This window comes from Prionailurus viverrinus, chromosome B3 (assembly GCF_022837055.1).
Source record: "Prionailurus viverrinus isolate Anna chromosome B3, UM_Priviv_1.0, whole genome shotgun sequence".
NCBI lineage: Eukaryota > Metazoa > Chordata > Mammalia > Carnivora > Felidae > Prionailurus > Prionailurus viverrinus.
Window position 1 is genome coordinate 69571807 of NC_062566.1, and position 14195 is coordinate 69586001.

The 14195-nt window shown below is 51.2% G+C and overlaps 1 protein-coding gene across 7 annotated transcripts in view; it reads right to left on the minus strand.

Moving 5' to 3' along the window:
• The window catches only part of ZFHX2 (zinc finger homeobox 2), a 30841-nt gene extending 16702 nt beyond the window's left edge, over positions 1–14139 (minus strand). For 6 of the 7 annotated variants that reach the window (XM_047863261.1, XM_047863263.1, XM_047863260.1 and 3 more), the window contains exon 1: positions 8508–8584. The gene's annotated coding sequence lies outside the window, so the exon portion shown is untranslated. Of the gene's footprint in view, positions 1–8507; positions 8585–14043 lie in introns of those variants that run through there. The other variant, XM_047863259.1, reaches the window with a different exon arrangement.
• Positions 14140–14195: the final 56 nt, after the last annotated feature.

Genomic DNA, 14195 nt, shown 5'->3' on the forward strand with positions numbered 1-14195 from the left:
GGGGGACAGTCAAAGGAGAGGTGGCTGCAAGGGCTGGGGCCCAGGAGGAGAGGGGTTAGGGGAGACAGCAGGCAGTGGCGGCGGTGTGATTAGAGCGGAGATTGATGTGAAGGGGCGCCACAGACGGCAGAGAGAGTCAATAAAACGAGAGGATCACATTAGAGGCGACAGAGAGAGCTTTAAATTACAAGGCTGCTGCCACCGAGGGGGATGGGAGGAGGCAGGCCTGGAGCCAAGGGAGGGTGGAGAGTTCTGAGGGTGTAGTCATCCCCTGAGATGAATCTTCCAGCTCCAAAATGGCTCAGTCTCCAGAGCTCCCCTGCTGCCCCTTCATTCCATTTCCATCCCTAATGTTTCCTTCCCTCACAGGGGGAGGAGAGGAGTAAGGGGAAGATGGAGAGAAAGCTATGGAGGAATAGAATTGTGTGTGTGTGTGTGTGTGTGTGTGTTTTGTTTTGTTTTGTTTTACTACTGCCCTCTTCCTCTTTCCAGAGCCGGGTCCATGGTTATTGCTCAGGATGAGAAGGGAAGGCTGGAAGTGCTACTTTCAAAGCTCAGCTAGGGAGGAGTTGCCCCCCAAACATAATCACTGAACTTGCAAACATTGTTCCATGGGAGGTGTGCAGAAATGCACCCAGTAAATAGCTGGACAAGAATTCCTCCTTCTTGATAAATGCTCCCTATTCGGGGGGCAGATCCACCGTGCTTAAAACAGGAAGAAGCCGGAGAGCTGGGAGGCTCCAAGACGGACAGTAGACCCAGAAAGCTACCGAGAGAGAGAAAGATGTTAAGAGATGGACTGAAAGGCTTGGATATGAAGTTACGGACGTCTGAAAAGGTGGGCTCTGAGACCGCACAAGGCAGGGAGAACACAGTGAGGCACAAGAGCCAAAGGAGCAAGGGCAAAGGAAGGACCGAAGAAACGCGGCCGGAGGACAGAGAGACTCTATCCCTCCCCGAGGAGGAACTTGGGCACGGGTGCAGCAAATGGAGGCAAAGCCAGCGACGGGAGCTCCCGTCTGGAGCCCGGCAAGACCAGGGCTACCCTTGGATGGCGCCCCCTTCCGCCCCAAGCAGGCCACCGAGAGGAGAAGAAACACTACTGCTCCCTAGTGGTTATGGAAGGAACATCACCAAGGAGAAAACATGCCAGGCCGGGCGAACAGATTGCCTTTCTCTTCCCCGCTCCCCTCCTTAAACCAGAAGAATCCCACTTAAAGCAAAATCCCACTCCCTTCTTTTCTCCAGACGCAAGGACATGGCAAAGACCTTCCCAGAAAGTCTACCAGATGCCACCAGCACATTTGCTTAAAATTTGCATACAATGATTTCCACATCAGAGCCTTCCAAACAGTTTTGCCTTTCACTTTTCCAACTGTTGGATCTATCCCCTCTCCCTTACTGAAGAGTCCATTTTTAGGACCTTTCCTCTTCTTCTTCCTCTCTCTGAAATTCTTGTCTAGGGCACTGCCCTCTTCCACACTCATTTTGCCTCTTGCCCCTTTTTGTCTCAACCTGTTGCTTTTAAGAGGCAGAAGCCTTGGAGAAGAGGGGAAAAGAAAAAGGAAATCTAGAGTGCCCTGCCTAACAGGGATTGTTTGGTATAGACAATAAACTCTAACTTGATGAGCTTGATTTTTAAAGCAGTGTAAGAACATGGGCTATGGATTCATGCAGCCCCAGGTTCAGTGCTGGGCTGCTTCCCCCACTCACCAGCTATGCAACCTTGGTAAGTTACTTGCAACCTGGGAAAATGGGAAGAATGATCCCTTCCTTCCTGGCCTTCTGGGTGATCAGTCAGGCTGGTTCTTTTCCTTCTCTCTTGGCTAGCTCCTCCCACAGAGCAGAGTGAGGTGTTCCCAGGTGGGTGACAACTTTCCTTCTGCTTCGCTCCTTCTTGACCAGGACTCTAATTTCTGCCCTTTTCAAAAACGGAGGGGAGAGTCTTCAGTGGCCAGGATTTAAAGCTAAGTCTGCCCAGCAGCAGAGTTCATTTCTCACTTGGCCCTCTCGATTGCCAGGCCTCGAGACACCCCATCATCCGAGAGCAGAGAATGGAAGCCTTGCCCAGGCTCACAGTTGGACTGCGTGCAAAAGCGGTTAATACCTGGATCAAAACTATATGGCCACTCCCTTCATTTAAAACTATCATTTTCTCAGGGCGCCTGGATGGTTCAGTCAATTAAATGTCCAACTCTTGAGTTTGTGGGTTCCTTGCTGACAGTGTGATGCCTGCTTGGGATTCTCTCTCTCTGCCCCCTCCCCTGCTCTCTCTCGCTCTCTCAAAATAAACAAATAAACTATCATTTTCCCCCTCACCCTCCCCCCCCCAAAAAACCGAAAAACACTATCATTTTCTATGTCTAAATCTTCCCTTCCTATTCAAAAGGAAACAAGAGGTACTCCTATTCCTCCATTCTTTTTTTTCATATTTCAAGTTTTTATTTAAATTCTAGTAAATAACAGAGGCGCCTGGGTGGCTCCATCGGTTGGGCGTCCGATCAGCTCAGGTCATGATCCCACAGTTTGTGGTTCAAGCCCCATGTCAGGCTCTGTGCTGACAGCTCAGAGCCTGGAACCTGCTTCGGATTCTGTCTCTCTCTCTCTCTGCTCTTCCCCCACTCATGCTCTGTCTCTCTCAAAAATAAAAAAATAAACATAAAAAATTAAAAAAAAAATTCTAGTAAATAACATATTGTAATATTAGTTTCAGCAGTACCTATTCCTCCATTTCAATCCTACCTACCTCTCCTAGACCTCTCCATCTCCCCCCACCCCAAATATTTGGGAGTGTTTACTTTGTGAAATATGTTTGTCCAAAAGACAGAAAATGAGAGTTGGCAGGGAATGAAGCACTTAGGCAGGAGAAGGTGTGTCATAGAGGGTAAAGAAAGAGACAGCTAAGGTAGAGAGGAAGAGGGAAGAAGAAGGGAGGGAAAGGGAGAGGCAGGGAAGTTGGGGGATGGGGCCAAATCTTGATCCACAAGTGTGATTATTGAATCTCATGGAGGCCTCCCGGCTTTGGCATCAGATTGGGCAGGTGGCCTGTCCCCAGTGAGAGGGATGGAGCCCGGGAACTGTGTCTTACACCTTGCAAGATGCTTCGGGTGGGCATAATGGAACTAGGTGAGATGTGAGGAGAAAGCAGAGGCAGAGAGGAGGAAGATGGGGATAGGCTGGGAGCAGACAGGTCAAAGGGAAGCCGTGGACTAAAACCACAACCAGCTAGTGGAACATCCATCCACATTTGCATGACTTTGTTGAGTGGGCTGCAGGGTGTCTGCTGCTGGAGGGGTGGACGTGCTGGAGAGGAGTGGACCCTCTTGCCCATGCATCTCCTTTAATGACACCACAAGGATTAGGACAGCCGTGTGGAGCTGTGTGATCTTGTAGGTGCCCCTGGGAGACTCAGGCTCGGACAACTCCACAAAGCCAGCTCTGAACCCTTTTATATGAGGGCAGGGAGTAGTGTTCTTGAGTTCAGATTCAGGAACCTATCTGCTCCTGGCATAGAGGACCTCTGTAGAAGGTCCCTGCACTTGAAAGGAATTATACACAATTCTTTAGAATTAATAGAAAGAATACCATTGTAATATAAATAAAACCTTCTGATTCTTGGAGTCTACGTGAACCTTGTCATAGTAATGGCTCCATTTAAATAGTGTTACAACAAGACAACTAATAATAATAGTATCCTTAAATGTTTACCATGTGCCAGCAATGTGCCAAGCCCTGGAAATTGCATCCCCTAATTCTCCACTACAATCTGATGAAATAGATACAGCCATTCATTCCCATTTTACAAATATGGAAACAGACATTGATGGGGAAAGGAATTTTCAAGGTCTCACACCTGGAAAGATGTGGAGTCTAGACTGGACTCCCGTAGCCTGACCCCAGCACTCGGCTCTTGGGTTAATTTGTTAGCTTCTGAACTCTGGCTGCTGTGCATTTTGAATAAGGTCTTTGAGGTTTTTGTGTGTTACTCTGTCCTATGTGTGTCCCCTTGAGCATATAAGCTGTCAGGCTCCTCTTTGAGCTTGAAGGTGTTAGATGGCTGCTCTCAGTTTCTTAGTAAAAGATGAGCCAGAACAGGACCACTGCTTTGTGCAACTCCAGGGGGTGCTATTCACATTGCAGTCAATGAGGGGCTCTGGCCATTCCTTTTGTGTGTTTGTGTTTGGGGGGTGGCTGGAGATAGAAATCAAAAGGTAGGGGATATGCGTATTAATTTGTGATAATGTCTCTTAAAGCTGGAGGTCTACACATATGCATCCACAATAACATATGAGCTTCAAGACAAGCAGCAGAGCATTCTTGTAGAACTTGGCCTTTAGGGTCAGACAGACCTGGAATCAAATTTTAGTTGTCTGCATTATGTAAATGACCTCAGGTGGGTTGCTTAAAAACTGTTTCTTCGTATACAGAATGGGGAATAGTTCCTCATGGAGTTGTGTCCGTTGAGATGATCATTATCCAGGCCAGCACTTTAGGATCAATAAATAGAAACGATAATTATTCACTCACGTGCCTTATTTCCTGAGTTGGGGTTTACGTGTGTGTTCACTGCTTTCTGATTGCGTGCGTGGCTGAGGGCGTAGGTGTCTGTCCCGGCACATCTTCGGGGTTCGTGAAGGCGCTAGCTGTCAGACCTCCAGCTGGGGCTGGGTCTCCCCAGGCCCTAGTTCTTGCCCGCGTGGGCCCGGGGCTGCTCGCTGGGCCGCGGGCGGCGGGGCTGCCCGGTGCGGGTGTGTTGCCGCGTGCCTGTTTGTGCTCGGCGGCCCGGCTGGCGCGGGCGTGTTTGGGGTGGTGGTAATTACTGGGATGGCCCAGCCCTAATGAGTGTGATCCCGTTACACTCTCGCCGCCTCTAATGGAGCTAACCTCATTTCACAGCCATTAGAGATGGAGATGAGGCCCCGCCCACTGGCCCCGCCAGCTGCAGCTCCCGCAGCCCCGGCCACGTTCTTTCCCTCCGGCTCGCCATTTCCCGGTGCCAGCTCTCCTTCTCCCGCCCGGTCTTCTGCTCCTCCTTCCAGGCTTCCCTGCCCTGTTCTCCATTGTTCTTTTCCCTCCCGTCTTGCCGCCGCTCTCTCCTCTCCCCTACTCTTGGCGCGTCCCCTTCCCTCGGCCTCCTCCCTGCCTGAGTTCCTCCTCCTCGCTCGGGTCCGCTCGGCCCCCGCGTCTCCACTTCCCGGTCCTCTCCTCCGCGCCCCTCCCCCGCCCTTCCCCGCCGATGGCCCTCCCCTCCCCCACGTTGCCCCATCTGGCCAGAGGACAAATCTCAAGGGGAAACCAGCAAAGACAAACAAGGAGCAGTGACTTCATTATCGTCGTTAATTTGCCACTTCAGTTCCTCCCACAAGGGTCAAAGCCAGCACGGCTTGAACTCAGGACTGCCACAGAGGCTGAGCCAGAGCTGCCTTTTCCGCCTGAAGCCTCTCCCCAGCCACTCTCCCTCCCTCCTCCTCCCCACAGCCTTCGTTTCCCGGCAGGGGGTCAGGCTCCCGGTTTTGCTCTTCCCATTTCTTTACCCGGCCGCACAGTCTACCGCCCTCCTTTCTTTTTCATTTAAATTGTGGCCTTCACGTCGGCTCCAAGTCACATGGTTTTTACCTCGGACTCCCTTCCTCGGTCATACTCAGCCTGCCCCCACTTCTCCCACTCCTCCCTGCCCTTATCCGTCCCACACTCCTTTCTTGGCCTGCCCTGGTCTCTCTTCCTAACCTCAAGTGCACTCCTCTCCCGGAAGCACCAGGATTTACCTCTGGGTTTTGAAAATCGGGTAGCCGGGAGAAACAAGATGGAAGAAGGCATTCCGGCCCAAATAGGGCAGTGGTCCAGGACCTGGAAGTGGCTGGACAGAAAGGAAGACAGTTGCCAGGGGGGTGGACAGGCCCATGAGTCAGAGGAGGTAGCAGAATCTGGATTCAGACACCCCACACCCAAGGCACACTGGGCCCCAGAGAAACAACCTCCCAGAGACCAGAGAGAAAAAGGAGGACAGAGCCATAAGACTGAGCTGGGGGGTGGTCACTGGCAAAACAAGGACTGAAAATTTTGAGGATAGAAAGGGCATGTATCCCATTCGTTCCTCAGGGAAACCCCATCTAACACTTCTGTCCCACCCTCTGCCTTCCTTCACTGAGAAGCCAAATGACTGGCAATTGACTCTTAACCTTTTGTCCGATCCCAGCCCCAGAGGGAGAGGCTGAGGGTAGCTGGCTGTGACTGGAGGAGGCACTAGGGAAATGTCCACACATGAAGTAAAAATTTCTGACCCACACCCATCCTGCCCCACTGCCTGCAGGTCAACACACTACACTGAACTAGACACTGCATACATTTACCTTCTTCTCTGAGAAGAGAGCTCTTGCTACTATGTCCTCCTAATTGCACAGGCGCCTGTGCAAGCACCGTTCCAGTGGATGGCCCTGATGTGACTCCAAGGCTAGAAGCTTAGCTTTAATGTAATCCCTTATTCCTGTCCAAACACAGAGGCCGCTCCTGTTCTCTCACTTGACTTTGAAAGAAAAATTTTAAGGGATACCAAGCTGTGTCAGGCGGAATTAGAAAAAGATGTCTCCTTCCAGGGACATGCAGCCTGCACTTCAGTGGTATAGCTTGGTGACAGAACAGGTGGATCTTAGCCCTGTCCCCTCTTAACTGGGCATCCTGAACGACCTAACAGAAGCCCTGGTCTCTGGACTAGTTCCTACAAGAGGGGGCTACTGAGAACCAATGGGATTACCTCGGTGGTGGGGGGGGGGGAGTGGGGGTGCTGGAAGGCCCTCTAAATCTTTAACCCCTGTCACATGAGCCTGGGGTGGAGGAGGGGTGGGCAGGCAGTCCCCTGGGGCATTCCCCAGAGAGGCAAGGGGCTCTGGGAAAGTGAGTGGTGGGATGACTGAGAAGCCAGAGAAGAAAGATGGAAAAATCAATGAAATGAGTTTCTAACGGTGAGGTAAAGGACCGCCGTGTCGACAGCCTGTCGCCTGCTGCAAAATATGAGCTGCCCAAGTCCATGGTGGCGGCTGACAGTGCATCCAGCCGCCACTGCCCTCCCTTCGGGGTGCCCCCCTCCCCATGACTCTCCAGTCACCCTGGCCTTTCTTATTATAGCCAGATTCTCTCCCCCAGGGCTCCCAGGTTGCTTGCTCCCTTCCAGGTCTTCTTTCCTAGAGTCCCAATCCATTCAGAGTCCTTCTGACTCTTCACCACAGAAACGGGACAGGTTATAATCCCTGACTAGTGCATCTTTCTCTAAACCTTCTGTGTATTGAGACCTCTCTGCAGATTTCATTCAGAGTTGTGGTGAGCTCTGCATCACTTGCCTCCCTCCCCACCTTCCAGATACCTCTGGACTCTTTCAACAGTGAGCAATCAGGCATCAAGGCCATCCCTCACCGGGTTCTTACATCCAGGTCTGTGCCTCCTGCTTGTTGGCCTACTTGGCCAATGCTGACTTCCTTGGAGTTGCCTGGATTGGGACAAGGTGTTTAGGATGGCCCTGGTGTTGCTTTATGAACTCTTTGTCACATGGCGGGAAGGGCAGGGGTATGATGGGTTCAATTGTGGTTTCATGATTGGGAATGCAGTCGGCCCGGGATGCCACTTCCAATTCAAATCCACCCACTCTGTCTTTGGAAACAGCTCCCAACCTTTTCTGGAAACCACCTCCTTTCTCCACCCTCCCCCACATCTTCCTCTTGGGCTCCTAAGATTGTTCATTCATGTTTTCTTCCTATTATCTCTACAAAGATTCCCCGGATCAGACCCTGGAGTCAACCCTCCAAGTGTGGCTGCCCTGAGCTGACTCCGGGTGTGCCCCTGACCTAGTCTCTCCTCTCTCTACCTGAGATCTCAGTGTTGATCAGAAAACTCCCCTCCAGACCTTTCCTTCAGTTTCTACTTTCCCGACTTGCCCACTTATGCAGACTTAGGCCTGAAGGTTGGGGTAAGAGGGAGGTGGGAAACTCTTTTCTCTAGCTTTTCCCTATTATTCAACATTCGATCAACAGATATGAAGCATCTTCTATGTGACAGACGCTGGGCGAGGTGCTGGGAAAACAGTCGGAAAGTAGATGGACAAGGCCCCTGCTCATAAGACCATCATGACTCACCCTGGGTCTCTCACCCAACAGCTTCATCTCTCCAACTTAAAGCAGCCCCAGCCAAATTCCACTGTGCCCGCTGCCATTTCAGAACCCTCCTCTTTATCCCTGCATCAGGTTACATTCACACAGCTCTGATCTCTTCTCTTTGCATTTACAGCTTCAGTCTCCACTCCTAAACCCAGAGCTAGGTTCATCTTACATTTTCAGTAACTCTCCTCCCTGCTCATAACGCCCATCTCATGTTCTGTAACTGCCATTTCCAGTTTTCTTCCTTTTTTGCCTGTCTTTCAGTCCTACCACCCAGTCTTCAATGCCCCCTGTCTCCCAAGTTCCCTTCTTTTGCTCCTGCAGGATCTAGTGAACCTTGGGCAATCAAATACAAGATCTCACTCTGAGCTAAGACCCAGGAATCCTACAGATCAGACTCAGGCCCCAGCCCCATACGTGTACAGCTCCAGCAAAGCAGCAAGTTCTTCCTCTATGTGTTTCAAGGTAACACCAGCTGCTCTGACATCATGGAGGGAGGAACCCTGTCAGGTTGCCAAGGCAACACCAGCAATTTATGACATCAGAGGCTTGAGATCTTTGGTTCTCAGGGGGCTAGAAAGATTCAAGTTCCTGTCAGGTAAAGTAAATGGGATTTCTACTTTTTTCATCTCTTTGCTTGGGTCCCCCTGGCTTGGGAATGAAATGCAAAGGCCTCTGGTGGGGTAGTGAGGGATGTGCCCAATGGAATGAATGCTCAGAAGCTTCTCTTTCTGTCTCTCTTCACCAGTATCTCTGAGGGCTCTCTGCCTCTCCTTTGGCATCTCTCTCTTGTGGGGCTTCACCCAGTGGTATTTCTGCTATGCCTTTTTCCAAATCACCCCTCCTGCGGCGCTCTCTTTGCACCGGTCACGCTGTGTCCCCCTCACACCAGAGGCATTTGTTTCCTTTGATACCTCATCCTCTCCTTTTTTCCCCCTACCAAGCTCTGTGCAGCTCTGATCTGCTTCAGCACTCCTCCGCTTGCCTTCCATTTACCTTCTTTGTACCATACTCTTTTTCCACCTCATATTATTCTTCAGTTCCTCCCTTCCCCCACTTTACAATTGTATTCATTGCATATTGCCTTTTCTGTTGACCTCCTCTTGAGGAATACTCTATCATTTCTCTCCATCTTCTGTATCGCTATCAAGTCATGTTTTATTTCATTCTCCCAATCACCCCTCGGTTCCTTCCCTGCCCCCATTCCGCATGGATTTTCTTCCCTTCCTTTTGCACATCCCTCACGTCATGCATTTCTCTACCCCATACATTTATTGCACCCGGCCTCTCCTTCCTTTCTGGAACACTGTTCACCTCGGAAATCTTCCATCTTCTGCCCCTATCTACCTCCTCCCTTTACCCTTCCAAGCTCCAAGGGCTGGAAAACAATGATGGGCTTAACACAAGGTAAACTCCCCAGACTCTTTATCCACCTTTCCCATTCTTTAGGCTGAATGAACCTGGCCTCTTGCACAAGATAGCTTCTGTCATATGAATGAAAACGGCCACATAAAGGATCGTGCTGAATCCAAATATGATAATAACAGGGGGGGGCAGGAAGAAGATGAACTAGAAAGTGAAGAAAAAGCCACTGATATCTAGAATGACCTGAAGGATGAGAGGCAACCAAGCAGGGTGGAGTTCAGAGTCCTAGAGAATGTCCCCTTACAAAATCAAAGTTGACAGTTAATGGACATAATGGCCCTGACTGATGAAGGGGTTATATGCCCCTGGAAGCCCATTAAATTGATTTCTTGGCCTGTTTATGTGCCTTCACAAACCATACTCCCTACCTCTCCCAGCCCCTTCCTCTCTGGTACCTTTTGCTGCTGAGGTTAAAATGCTCAGTGAGAGGATAAGGGATAAGAGGGAATTAGGGTGATCAAGGAGAAAAGGTAGGCAGAGGACAGGTTATGGGAACAAAGGTAAAGAATAGGCAAGGGAGACCACGGGAGATAGGAATGCAAAAAAAGGGGTGAAACAAAATGGGGAAATGAAAAAATATACAATGGCCAAGTGAGGGAAGGGAGGAAATCAAGTCAGCAAGGAAGAGGTTTGCGGTGGGAAGCTCCTGGAGAGGCAGATGACACACAGGAGACCAAAGGTCCTGGTGGGTGAGACAGGCACATGGCAAAGGAGACAGTCAACAATGCTAGAAGTTCCAAAGCTTCCCGGGTGAAGGTGGAAGAGGAGTCGGTCCTGGCTGTGCTGAAAGGGTACCTGAGTCCTTGGGAGAGATACATCTGCTCCATCCCTCAGACTCTTTGCAGGCCCCTGACCAGTGACTACCACAACCATAAGCATGAAAAAAGTAGCCTGAGAAGGCCAGAGATATCATAAGGACCCCAAAAGAGAGGGCATGGAGTCCTAGATGGTCCTAGACAGACAAGTCAGGGAGCCAAGGCATGACAGTGACAGGGACACACAGCAAGAGGATCACTCGGATAGGAAGAGTCACATGCGGAGACAGTGACACACAGACCCAGGGATGGATGGGTGGGGAGAATGAATGAGGTGAAAAAATGACAAAATCAAGAGGCAGGGACACATGGACAGAGATCAGCGGGGCTACAGGCACATCGAGACCACGCGTGGTCCAGCGCTCAAAAATGATACGGTTACTCTGAAAGGGGGGCAGACAAGAGCGCATGGAGAGTTGGGGGCCAGGAGAGACACACTTCACCTTGAATGGAGCAGTGGCCTCCCCTCACCTACTCGCACCTTTCCAAAAAAAAAAAAGGCAAACAAACAAACAAACAAAAAACCCCAGCTCAACTTCAGGCAAAAACGAAGATCGAGGATTAAGAGTATCCATATCCCCTCCCACCCACCCCCACCCCCACCCCCACCCCCACCCCCAGCACGCTAGCCCATCCATCAGCCCGTCCGCCTGCCGCGGTTCCCGATCCCGCAGCCGGCGGGGGGCGGCCGAGACCCAGGCCCCTCCGGGCTGACAGTTCCGAGCCCTCACTCACCCGGCCTCCCCTTCCCTCCGGGACCCCCGCTACCCGCACACCTCGGCGCGGTCCGTCTAGGCTCTCGTTACCCTCCGTCTGTCCGGCTGGCTCCTGGACCAGCCTCGATGCCTTTCCCTTCGCCGTCTCTCCCTCCACCCCTGCATCTCTATCACCCACCCACCACCATCCTCGCTCGCACGCCCCCTCCCCCCTACCCGTGCCCCTCCTCCTCAGGCTCTCGGTCTGTCTGTCCGTCCGTCCGTGTCCCCTCCCCCAGCCCCTTCCCGTCCCTCTCCGTGCCCTCCAGCGGCAGTCTCAGAGTGCCTCCTCTCCCCTCCGTCTTCAGCTTCCAAAGAGCAAGGAAAGGAAGAAGAGAGAGAGGGAGAGGAGAAAAAAACCAACCCAGCAGCATCGGAAATCGATGCACTTACACCTCAGCTGGAAGCAGGGACGGGAGTCGAACCGCGGCCGCCGAGCAGCGCGAGGCGGGGAGGGGAGGGGGCGGCTCTTGGAAGGGACTTCTCCGATGTGTTGATTCCTTTTTTTTTCCCCTCCTCCTCCCTCCCTCCAGCGCTCACTCCGGGGCGTCGGGGACGGAGATGGAAAAAAATAAATAAATAAATTCACGGCGGTGAGGGAAGTGAAGGAAAATAATCAATGCTATTTGGCTGCGGCTGAAGTGTTTTCCCGGCTTCGTGAGGGGGTTTCCATTGATTCACCCTGGGCACTCGCTCGCTCCCTGCCTCCTCCTCCTCCTCGCCCTCCTCCTCCTCCTCGCCCTCCTCCTCCTCCTCCTCGCCCTCCTCCTCCTCCTCGCCCTCACTCCTCCGCCTCATTCACTGGCTGGAGCCGAGGCGTCCCACACAATGGAATAATCAATACCCAGGCGCCCGGGGCGGCCCCACTGAGCAGGTGCAGCGGCCCGCCCGCCGCAGTGAATGCCGGTAGTTGTAGTCCATCCGTCCCCGCTCCCACCCAGCGGCCAGCGAGCGCTGAGTGCCTGCGCTGGACCTGATACCCCAGGGCAGGCCAGCCAGCGGGCGGGGCCGCTTTGCAAGATTGTGGCGCCAGGTCCAAGCCAGTGCTTGCAAAGGGGGCCGGAGCCTTTAAACTCTGGTGTTTTTCTCTTTTTTTTATCCTACCTACAGAAACCATACATGTGTTTTGTTGTTGTTTTGTTTTAAATCAGCTCTAGAGCAAGCCCCGGCTTTTACCAGCCTCCCAAAGCCACCCCAGGCCTATCTCTCTTTTTTTTTTCCACTCCCTTCTTCCTGCCTTATTAGTCCCCCTCCTTTCCAGTTGGGTATTAGAAACTTCTCTTCCACAGCAGTTACTCTTAAGTCTCTGAGAGCTTGTCTCCACAGAGAGTTGGATGGGGGAAGGGGAGGTTCTGGCTCCTGGTCCTCATCTTCAGTTTATAAGCTCTTTTATATTGTAATAATAATAACTGCTAAGGTTTATTGAGTGCACAGAAACAGTTTCCAAGACCTTTTATGTGTATTAACTTACTTAATCCTCACAACTAGTCCCATTTTACGGTTGAGGAAACCAGGACACAAACAAATTAATTAGGTGGCCCAAGGTCACATGGCCATTAAGTGACGGCTCCAGGATTCAAACCTCAATAGTCTGACTCTAGAGCTCACAATTGCTGCTATAACCTACTCCTCTTAAAAATAAAAAAATAAAAAGAACAGGAAGGAAGGAAAGAAAGGAGAGAAGGGAAAAGAAAAAGAACCCTTGAGTTCACAGGAAAAAAGGAAGTAGAAAGAAAGTAACATTTTGAATCTCTAGGTTGTGACAGTTTATCATTGGATCCTCACACATAACTGTGGCAGTTCACATTTTACCATGGAGAAATGAGATGTTTAGGGAGGTGGAGTAGCTTGCCCAAGACAAAACACCTGGAAATCCAAGCTGGGAGTCAACCTCAGGTCTGTCTGGTTCCTGAGTCTGGTCTTTCAGTTAAACTGCTGCCTCTGCCCGACTGGACTGGACATTGTAACCCAGGGAAGAGGACCTTATAATTCAGGGGAAGAGGTCTTTTTCCCCAGGGAAGAAAACTGCAAAGCAAAGGATGCATGAAAAGTAGGCCAATGATTGGAGCTAGGGGCTGGAGGCCCTCCCCTCCCTGACTATTGGTGCCTGTTATGGGGTGGAGGAGGGATGCATCCAACACATCCCAAGTTCAAGATGTCATGTCTGTGAATCAGTGCCTTCCCCATAGTACTTCCCACAGGTCATTTGTTTCCAAAAAGATACTGGGAAGATGTCCAATGTTGAGAACCTGGAACTTCTCACCCATCGTAGGAGTTGACAAGAGCCACTGTTCCTCAGCAAGCTACCTGACCCAGAGTATCAGACACACAATGACATCTCCAGGTTATCACAGTCCTCAGAGGGAGTAAGGAGAAGGAGCCTTCTCTATTTTGTCTCCCAAAGCAGTCAAAGGGTCACCCCAATGTCTTCCTGTATTTTAAGCGAACATGACTATATTTCTCCCACTCCAGACCAAGCCTGCTCAGGGGCCACTGGCAACTCAGTGACAAATTCCTCAGTCTGGCTGGCACTCGAGGCCATTTCCAACCTACTCTTCAACTGTATTTCTAGCCTCATGTCCTTCGCCTTGCACACTGGCCAGGTGCTCTCCAGCTTCTTGGTCTTTGCTCTTGCTGTTCCTGTCTCCATCCATGTCTCTAACTGTTGAAATCCCACAGTGTCTTTAGTTCCTATCCAAAATACCAGTTCCTCCTCTGACAGAACGTTTTCCACCCTTACCCTAAACTTTCATTCTAGGATGTATTATCCCCTCTAAACCTCCAGAGTAGTTAAACTGGCCTGAGTTAACCCCTTTTTCAACCCATTGCCACTGGCCTGTACTTGTGGGCCGCCATAATAGTCAATAAAATATCTGTTGGGACAGCAGCGTCTGAGTGAGTTACCTGGATTTCAGGCCCATCTGCCTAGGGAGTGAGGGGGAGGGAGACAGGACTTGGGCTCAGCTCCTTCCATCCGACTGTCCATACCGCCCCTTCTCAACTTTAGACAGTGTTGGGGCACTAATCACAGCTTTCCTGTCACCATAGCGACGAAT